Source organism: Musca autumnalis, unplaced genomic scaffold (genome assembly GCF_047663935.1).
Source record: "Musca autumnalis isolate F117 unplaced genomic scaffold, ASM4766393v1 scaffold_2, whole genome shotgun sequence".
NCBI lineage: Eukaryota > Metazoa > Arthropoda > Insecta > Diptera > Muscidae > Musca > Musca autumnalis.
Window position 1 is genome coordinate 39141920 of NW_027411755.1, and position 11088 is coordinate 39153007.

Sequence of the window (11088 nt, forward strand, 5' to 3'; positions counted from 1 at the left end):
TATGTTCATTGGTATCTAATATTATAGCTGATACGTTGATTTTGACATTTTTGCTGGAGTTTTTGCAATTTCCGTAATTTCCCGTTTCCGTATTTTTAGGAAATTTTTTTACAATTAGATCTATTTTCTAAAATTACCATTAAAAAGTACGGGAACACAATGAAAAATAGCATTGTTATACCCCGTTTATATATAACGGGATTTAACAAACCGACTGGGTTTTAAATGTCAATTCCATTGCTTATATTTCAAACAAATCCTCTCAAAGAAGGTTAACCCTGCAAAAAGCTCTAATATAAACAGCATATAAGAAAGTTATTTAATATTTTTCACGTTGTTTACAAATTTTGATACTAAAATTTGTTGTTTCAGCAATTCGCACATCTACCTTGTTTATTGTGATACGTGAAAAGTGTTGCAACTTTTGGTACTTGTTTAGGCAAAAGCAAGGTTGTATATCATGTGTACTGTGATTTCGATGTTGATTTCGCTGAAATCACGAAATGAGATGATTTCATTTTTGTATGCGAAATCATGATAAATTTTGCATGATTCCGCGCGAAATCACGAAACGCCTTCGAAATCACGAAAAGACGCCGAATGTAAACCAAACATAACGTTACAAACAAAAACAAATTGCTTTGTGGTTGTTGTCGATTTGTATTTGTTGTAGTATTTACTTTACCTTATATTTGTTCTACCATGGTTTTACCACTTTTTACTCGAAAAGCGTTCCTTTACTTCTTACACTTACCCTGCGTTTACAAATGACAGGACAGTTGTATTGATTGTCAAAATCCCACAACTTGCCTGTGTGACGTAGGCGTCCCGACAACTGGAAAAACAGTTGTAAGATTTTGAATGAAAATCGTCGATTTCTTTTTGTATTCCGTTCACTTGTTTTGTTTTTGTTCATGTTCTTTTGTTTTTAACACATTTCAATTATTATCTCACTTATTTTTACAAAAATGCCAAAAATTTGTCTTCTCTACTGTCTGTGAAAAAATGATGGACAGCTAAGAGACAAACAACAAATGTATGTATGTGTTAGTAAATCAGAGTTGTATTTGAAGACAAACTGTCTGGTGTAAACGCCTAGTTAGTATATGACGCATGTTATTTGCGTGCGCTACTATTAAAAAAGTTCAGATTATCTGAAATAAATACTCAAAAAAGAATTTCCCCAAAAATCCCCAAATATTTTTCAGATTTCCCCAAAAATTCCGCAATTCCCCAAGTAGAATTATTTTTCCCCATTTCAGAAAAAAATTCTCCAATTTGGGGAAAAATTCCCCAATACTGACAACGCTGGTTCTCAGTGGAAACGACAACTCAACATGCTCTCATCTGGTTATTTAGTACTCTCTCACTCTCTGTGTACATATGAGAGAATTGATTTTGCTTTACCCATGTTGTTGTTGCGCTGTGTTTATCTCAAATAACAACAAAAAGAAAAAACAAGTTTTATTTTTCGAAACGGTGTAGGAAAAAAATCGCACTCATCGTTAGTACTATATTGAAGTTTGAAAGCATACGATTAAATAAATGCGACGGGTGCGTTATTTCGTTGTCGTCTCGTCGTCCGTATTGTGTGTGTTTATAAATGAGAACAAAACGTGTGACGGTCGAAACAATTAACAAAAAAAAAAAAGAAACAAATCTACTAATAAACAACAATCAACGACGGGCAGAAAATATACTACCTTTTTTTCTTAGTATGGAATAAATTGTGATTCTGTCATTATTTAATTGAATTGAATATTTTGATAAATCTGGTTTAACGAAGAAGAAGGCAAAAAAGGTTTAAAAGAAATTCTATTCTTACTGAAAAAGAAGAATCAATGCTAATTCCAAATCCAAAAGCCAATGAGAAAAATTGAATACAACATAAATAATGTGGTGATAATAATTAATTGGTGATTATTTGCGGTATTTAAAAAAGGTGCAGTGTTTTGAAAATCTCTCATATTCAAACCAAGTAGTCTGTGTAAAGAAAAAATCGAAAGAAATTATTAAAATTTTCCAAAGAAAAATAAATGAAAAATTGTCGTCTGGCCAATGGAAGAAGAAAGTAATTCCTTGAAGAAAGCAGCAAGCAATTGAAGTGAGTTGTTGTGTCGTGTAACAAATTGAAGTTAATTTGGTTGGCCACCACTAGTTTGCTCTGTGTGGCTCGACTTTGTGTCAAAATCTCAAACAAAAAGCAAAAAAGGAAATACATGAAGAGCATTAAGTGAAAAATTATTTTAAAAAAAATTCAGAAAAAGTGAAGTAATTCCCTTAATTAGTGAGCAAAAATCTCCAATTTGTGTGTGTTTATTTTCCCAATTCTACATTACATTTTGCCTTTGGATTACCTTTGTTCTTCTTCAATCACATCATCATCCGGTAAATAAGATTTATATTATTATTTTGGTTTATTAACTAATACCCTTGTTATTATTATTGTTGCTGGCTGGATTGCCGTGTATTGACTTTTTTCTTCTTCATCCTCCATCTTTTCACCTTCTCCATCTCCATTATCATCATCAGCCTATGTGTTTTACTATTATTTTTCTTTACATCGTCGTTCTTCTTGTAGCACACAAAAAACAACAACAACAATAAAAGAACAGCATCCATCTTCAAAAATCCCCCCAAAACAACAACAAACATGGTATTGTTTTTGCGTTTGCGTCTTTCAGCGAGATTATTTTGTTGTTATTTTTTGTTCTTCTTTCCCCAATTTGTTTACTTATTTTTTTGCTAAATTTTATGCCTAACATTTTTATTTATTGAGCTGGATTTATTAATGCTCTCTCTAACACACAAACAGAGATGTAATAATTCTCTCCCCCTCGCCTAATGAACTTAAAACTTCAATAGCCAAAAATAATAATTAATTTTTTAAATCGCTTTTAAAATCAATTCAAGGATCAAATATTACAAAATATTTTTAATTCAAACTTCTTTCATTCAAATTTGTTAGTATTTCTATTTTATTTTTTATTTACAATCTAACTTGTCTCATTTAAGGCTTCTCTCTCGGTCTTTTGTTAGCAAGTGAGAGAGCGCCTGACTAATATTTCATTGTTTACATCGTTGCCACCTGTGTCATTGGAATGCAACAATTTGCGGGCACATAAAGGTATCTATTGTTTTAGGGGGAAAATATAATACAAAAAATATTTTTTTTAATCGAACTAAAACTAGTTTATACAAAAACAATATACTTTTATTTGAAACAATTCTGGCGCAAACACAACAATTTCTTATTGGATTTTTTTTTTTCAGTTTGGAATAATTTTATTTGCGACGCAATAAATTTTATTGCGACGGAAAGTCTATTCTTCCGGAGATATGGTCTATACACTTTCGCGAATGTTGTTTTATTACAGTTATGTTATTTAGAGTCACCCAACGAACGGATCGGTTTACATTTTTTCTCCAGATAGGTATGTGTCTTAAAATTTTCAAACATTTACTCCTGTTCATATTTATATGTAAATTCATCTTTTGTTTTTTTCCGATCACAAAGACATAAAACATACTGTTCGGAAGTCTCTTAATATGCCAATATTCACGTTTAAAAAAGTATCAGACGGCTTCGTAAACCCCAAGACTGTCACATATAGTGAAGAAGCAAAATCCTGCCGTTTTTTCTTTATTGTTTTTATACCCTCTATCATAGTATGGAACGTATATTACGTTTGTTTTTCCATTTGTAACGCAATGAAATAAAAATCTGCGCTCCTATAAAGTATATATGTATATTCTTGATCAGGGTAAAATTCTATGTCGATCCGTCCGTCCGTCTGTTTTAGACGGAATTAGCTATAATTTTAAACATCTGGAAGACTTGGAATACGCTGACGACGTATGTCTACTGAGCCAAGTAACTAGTCACCTGCAGGAAAATATCAACTCCATTAAAAATGAGTCGCGTTCAGTCGGGCTCGAAATCAACATCTCTAAAACTAAGTCCATGCCGGGAGGCTATGAAGCGAACTCGGATTCACACATCCGCATTGACAATGTTGACATCGAATGGGTGGAAAATGCAATTACCTTGGTAGCCAAATAACGATAAAGGGTGGAGCTCGATTAAATAAAGCAAAGGCTGCTTTCGGCATGCTTCACCCTATTTGGAGATCTCGACAAATTTCAACATACACCAAGCTTCACATATATAATTCGAATGTGAAATCTGTCCTTTTTTACGGATGCGAAACCTAGAAACGTACTAGTTCAATAAACGGCCGTCTACAAAGTTTTACAAACAAATGTCTGCGGCAAATTTTGAACATTTGGTGGCCGAACCGAATACGAAATGCTGAACTATTGAACATCGCCAATCCAATTGCAGCTCCCGTTGAGGTTTGTCAACGGAACAGGCTACGAAGACCTGCCGAAAACATTGCTCGTCAAGCGCTTCGTTGTTATCACCAGGGTAGAGGCCGGCGTGTTGGTGCACCAGCTAAAACTTGGAGATGGCAGAACTACAAGCTGCAAACTATTCATGGAAGGACGTCAAACATCGCACAACAGAGTTCGATATAAAAGAATGGCTGAGGACTATGCTCCACAGGGAGTGAAGGATAACAGAAGAAGCTATAATTTGACATTTAGGCTTCCTAGTGACCAAGAAACTTATATCCAAAAAATTATGGACATTGGTCCATGCTTTGGTATAGCCCCCATTGAACGTTACCTACCGATTTTCGGTATTTTAAGGAGTTTAGCTACAATGTTTAACCGAAATAGCTAAAATATGAGATTTGAGGTTCTCAGTGGTCACGAAACTTCTCCACCAAAAATCATCAACATATGCCCATCTTTTGGTATAGCCCCCATAGAAAGGTTACACCCGACTTTCGATATTTTGAAGTTTTTAGCTAAAATGTTGAACCGAACTAGCTGCAATTTTAAATTTGAGGTTGTCAGTGGTCCATCAAAAATCTTCAACATAGGTCCGTGTTTTAATATAGCCCCCATGTAACGATACCTTCCGATTTTCGGTATTTTGAGAATTTTAGCTACAATTTTTAACCGAAGTGTCTGTAATTTGACATTTGATGTTCTCTACGGTCATGAAAGTTATCCACCACAAATCGTCAACATAGGTTCATGTTTTGGTATAGCCCCCATATAACGGTATCTCCCGATTTTTGGTATTTTGAGGATCTTAGCTACAAATTTTTACCAAACTAGCTCTAATTTGACATTTAATGTTCTCTTTGGTCACGAAACTTCTCCACCAAATATCGTCAACATAGGTCCTTGTTTTGATACAGCTTCCATATAACAGTACCTCCCGATTTTGGGTTATTTTAAACATTTTACCTAAAATGTTTAGCCGATCTAGCTGTAGTTTGACATTTTAAGTTCTCAGTGGCCACGAAAATTCTCTAGAAAAAATCGTCAACATAGGTCCATGTTTAGGTATAGCCACCATATAACGGTAACTCCCGAGATTCGGTATTTTGAGGATTTTAGTTACAATTTTTAACCTACCTAGCTGTAATTTCACATTTGAGGTTCTCAGTTCTCACCAACTTGTCGGTATAGGCCCATTTAAGTGTGTCTTCCGATTTTCGCTATTTTGAAAATTTTAGCTTTAATTTTTTTCCCGAATTTGTTGTAATTTGACATTTGAAGCTTCTATTGCGCACAACACTTCTCCACTAAAAGTAGTCAATATAGGTTCATGTCTTGGTGCAGGTCCCATATATTGGTGCCTCCCGATTTTCGGTATTTTGAGGGTTTTGCGTACAAATTTTGACAGTAATACCTTTATTTGGTGTTTGAGAATCACAGCATTCAGAAAACGTTCTCCCTAAAATTTTTCAATATAGTTCAACTTTTTGGTATATGCCCCAGTTTAGCGTACCTTCCGATTTTCGGTATTTTGAAACTTTTAGCTGTATTTCTTGGCCGAACTTAATGTAATTTGACATTTAAAGCTTCTATTGCTCAGAATACGTTTCCACCAAAAGCTGTCAATATAGGTCCATGGTTTGGTATAGGCCCCATATATATGTACCTCCCGATTTTTGGTATTAAAGGGTTTTGGCAACATTTTTTGACGGAACTGTCCGAAATTTCATATTTGAGGTTCTCTGCAGTCAGCATAGGTCCACACTTCGATTGAAAACATGTTTTAGATCATATTTGATAATTAAGCATATGGGATATCCGCGGTCAGAAAACTTTTGAACTTAAAAATGTGGGCAGGTAAGTCTTATGCCAGAATATGAAAATTTTCATTGAAAACTCTTTGTCAATTTCTTCTAAAATTTCATTGACATTCACACACGTATATGAAATCAAATGAAAATTTTGATATTTCCATTGCTTTACATTGGTTTGAGAGTTACGAATTTAAACACAAAGAATAATTTCCGATTACAGAACCTTGTGTACAGAGTTTCACCCCCTTCACACCTCTTGCCTATAAACTCATTTTCATGTACATGAAAATTTTCATAGTCTGGCATAAGACAAAGTAAACCATTTATTCCATTTTAGTTAGGAATATTTTATGGTGGATGGTATAAAAAGTTCGGCCCGGCCAAACTTAACGTCGTGTTAGTTTTTTCTTTTAAAAGATTACTCATCATTTGTTCATAGTCATCGTCCGAGAACGAGATTCAACATTATATTTCGTCGAAATTTGAACCTACAATCAAAGTTGCTTTGCAATGGCTAGTTTATCAGGAGGAAGTCGACGAGGCTTTGAAGAAACAGAAACGTCTTTGCTCTCGATAGTACTATATAGGCCTACTTTGGTAGCTATTCTGAACGAAAATTCCCCGTGACGTTTGTCTTTCCGCCGTTTCAACTTAAGGGAGAAAGTGAAAAACCTCACGGGGAATTTTCGTTCAGAATAACCTCATTTACTTTTCTCGATATGTTTGTAATGTCTGGAAATTGAGACAGTAAATCCTGATATTTGCAGTTATTTACCATGGTCTTAATTTCCGCATAGCCTGGAATTGATTTCACTTTTCCTTTAATATTGATGCCAGTTTCGGGATCTATGTGCCTGCATTGTTTCATATCCGACGATAGTATGAGACACATTAGCATGTACAACTTTCCATGGAAGTGATCTTCGAAAAACGCGTGCAGGAGATATTATTGTTGTTCCGTAGGCTGTTGATGTACTATTTGCAACAATATTTATCGGCACGACTGTTGCCTTATGATCCACGGGTATAACCAAAATGTCAGCACTGTGTCGATAAGGATTTTTTCCCTAGAGGTTTGTCATAAAAAATTGGCCGATTCATTTTGCTAGAGCAATCGCTGCTCGCGTCTAGTGTACGGCTTATTTGTTCCCCGATTTTTGAACGACCGTGATAATAGCATATACCTGACTGTGTTGGAGTTAGCACGTCTGTTGCTTCGAGACCTTCATCTATGTAGAAGTTAGTCTTGAACGAGCTTCGTGCAACTGATGGCAATCCGCAGAGAGAGTTACAATCTCTTTAGACATCGCTGAAAGATCAAAGATCAATGCGTTGTCGACTACAACACTTAAAATGCCGTTAGGCGTTGATACGAATGCGATTTTGTTCGGATGATGTCCCAGAGGTCGTTACATCCAAATTGTACGCAAGAAATCGTCGTTGACACCACCATTAGCATTCTCCCGGTTTCCTATCGCCAATTTCCAAACGATTGAGAAGTTGCTTATGTTTTTTTCCTCCATAGTCTTGCTCCAAAATCTTTTCTGCATCCAAAGATTTTGGCCTCAACAAAATTCTGCTGCCTCACGACGTTCGGGAAATTTTTTGAATATTTTCTATGAAATATGAGTTATGAAGTTAGAGGATAGAACTAACAGATATAGCATCTAATAGGGGTGTATTCAGAGAACACTAATAATAGGTGCAATACATATTTGCTGCAGTTCTCAGAATACTTCCAAACCTGAAAATGTCAACCTATGTGAAGCGATAACCTTCAAGGCCATGAAGAAAAATATTATAGTGCTGTGCAGAAGAATGTGTTGTGGATATTGTGGAGCGAAATAATCCGGGTTTCAGCCCAGAAAAATGCATACAATAACAAATGTGTTAAATTGTATAAGTGGAGGAAGAAGCTTTGCTTGCTCGCGAGTAAAGCGTATTGCCGATTGCCGCCTTTAAGAAAAGTCAATAAAATATATTTGTTGTCAGTGCTATTTGCGGGCTGACTATCAAGGTTATGTTAAAAAGGGATTATCCCTTTCTTTCATCTGAAATAGCACATTTTATACTACTTTTGGAATTTTTGTGGTAAATGGCTACCTGACCCTTTTTTGGGTAAAAGCGTTTTGCGGTGCCAACGATAGCTCGAAAAGCAGTGGGCCGATTTTCGTATATTTTTGGGGGCTTTTTAAAAACATAAAAATCTAGTCTTTAAATAACAGCATTTTAAAAAATCGCTTCAAAATTGACGAATTATAAAATTAAAAATTTCGATTTTAAAAAATCGAGCAACAATTATTTTATTATGTTTTGCTTAAAGACCAGCTTTTTTGTATTTAATAAGCTTACCAAAATTTGTGTAGATCGGTCCAGTAATTTTCGCGCTGTCAGCTTCAGAAATGTCACTTCGAGAAAAAAAAAACGCGTTTTAAGTTGCACCTCTACAAACAAAACTCTACGGGTTCTTCAGTTTGAACGGGTTCTTCGATTTTTTGCTGCATATTCTATACTACCTGTACATCAAAATAAGCCAATATTTTTTTCGATTTTTTGAAAGTGATAGTTAAATTAAAGGTAACCACCCCATAAGCCATTTTAAACTAATATTTGATTCGAAAGTGATAATTAGGGGAAACCCCTTAAGCCCTCTTCCTCTGATGCCTGCTTCTTTGAAGTTAAAAATTCTGCAGGAGTTTATTTGCGCTGTTGATTTGTCATTGAAATATTTAGGTCCACTCCCTCTGTTACCTCCTCATAGAAGTTTAAAATAGTTCACTCCTGGGGTTCACTTGTCCACCTTGTCCTTTGATTACAAGGGTGCAATTTGTTGTTTTGACAAGCCCATTTCGCCCGAGACGAGGGCCCCGAAAATGCCAAAAACCCTAAAATCGCGATCAGCAAAATTGGGATTTTCTATTTTTTTAATATATTCGAATCCGTTAAGAATTTCACCCCGATTCGAGGCTGTCCCTAAACGACATAATAGAGTGAGAATGTCAGTACCCATATTTCGGGGATATATAGATTTACCGTCCGGTTGTGACCGAACTAACAAGAACTACCTATGGTAAAAATTTCAACTTATTCCAAGAGAAGCCGCTAAGACGCTGAATGACACTCGTTCCTCATTATCCTTTTATACGTGGTCCATAATTGCATATCTATAATAGGGATACGAAACCCGATTATAATCGAAAATAATCGACCATTTTCTTTGATGCGATCCGTGATGTATATATCTATAAAGAGTACAATTACTAAGTTTTAACACACATAATAGACAACTACGACTAATAGTCGACTACGAATAATAGTTGACTCAGTCTTTCGAAAGTCGATTAAGAATAATCGATTATCCGGTTTTTGTACATTCAATAGTCGACTACGACTTTCAGAAATTTTATGGCTAATAATCGACTAATTAATTAACTAATCGAAATCGGTTTTTTACGTATCCCTAATCTATAACTATAACCATGTTTTCAATTCCAATGTCCGTCTATTTTATTCCTATTCGATATCATAAATAATGAAAAGATCAACATTGTCCCAAATGCAAAAAATCTTGGTGTTATTTTTAACAATACATTGACTTGGTCAAATCACGTAAATATGCTTGCAGGTCAAACAAATGCTAAATTGCGTTCCTTGTGGGTCACACACTCTTTTACCCCATTTAAAATACGATTACTCCTTGCAAAAACTTTCCTGGTTCCAAGTCTCATTTACGGGTGCGAACTTTTTGCAGGTTGTGATTCATCTTGTCGACGTAAATTAAATATAACATTCAATAATATAATTCGATACGTATATGGGCTAAAAAGAATTGATCATGTGTCTCAATATGCAAAATCCCTCTATGGCTATAATTTCGACACTCTCCTTAATATCAGATCCTTAGTTTTTCTCCAAAAAATTATAGTGAAAAAGAAACCCAAATATCTGTACGATAAATTAAAATTTAACAGATCTCTAAGAGGCAAACTTTTAGTTCCCGTCAGACTGCAAAGACACGTTTTCGAGCAACACTTTTTCGTTAATACCATACGTCTTTGGAATGCTCTACCAAATGAACTACAAACAATCAGCAATGCGTTCACATTTAAGAAAAAACTTGTTAAACATTACACTGCTCCATTAAATTAAACTTTTTCGATCTGTACCTCCTTAAAAATATTGTTTTATAAAAATTAATTTGTGTTTTTATGCCTTTTATATTCATACTATTGTTCTTATTATTTGTTAAGAAGGATATTTCATAACTTTTATAAACCTGCACTGTAATTATAAGATTTTTATCTTGTTGTGTAGCCTTTCACTCAATAAAATAAATAAATAAATAAATAAATAAATATCATGTGGCAAGATTTTTTCCTCATGAAATATGGATTTCCCCCTAAAAGTCATATATCGTTGTTATCAGCATAACAAGATCTAGCTAGGGTAACAATTTCAATCTGATTCTAGAGGTTCCCCTAAATTGCACTACTTCCACCTTATACTTTACTATTTAGTCCGATTATTACCCCAAGTTTTCAATTCCATTATCCCTCCATGCATTTAATTAATTTTGAAATTCACGTGGCAACACTCTATTCTCTTCTAAGCTTTAATAAATAAACGAGTTGGGATTTTTTTTAATCGGGAAGTATGGATTTCCGCTTAAAAAGTTATATATCTGTGTGATCAGCATAACAATGACTAGCTACGGTAAAAATTTCAATCTAATTCGATAGGTGCTCCTAAATTGCACTACTTCCCCCTTATACTTAAGCTCTGTTCCTTTACGTGCAAGAATCTTCAAGTTTTACCACTTTTTACTCGAAAAGCGTTTCTTTACTTCAGACACCATACACAATTCATATGGTAGCAGTTTACAACTTTTGCTACTTTTGCCGGTTTTACCACTTTCAAA

General features: G+C 34.7%; 1 protein-coding gene across 6 annotated transcripts in view; it reads left to right on the top strand.

Annotated features, from left to right (window-relative positions):
* Positions 1 to 1414: 1414 nt before the first annotated feature.
* kuz (zinc-dependent metalloprotease kuz) overlaps positions 1415 to 11088 on the top strand; it is a 451131-nt gene continuing 441457 nt past the window's right edge. For 3 of the 6 annotated variants that reach the window (XM_073967576.1, XM_073967580.1, XM_073967582.1), the window contains exon 1: positions 1415 to 2388. The gene's annotated coding sequence lies outside the window, so the exon portion shown is untranslated. Of the gene's footprint in view, positions 2389 to 3273; positions 3435 to 11088 lie in introns of those variants that run through there. The other 3 variants (XM_073967578.1, XM_073967581.1, XM_073967579.1) reach the window with 2 other exon arrangements.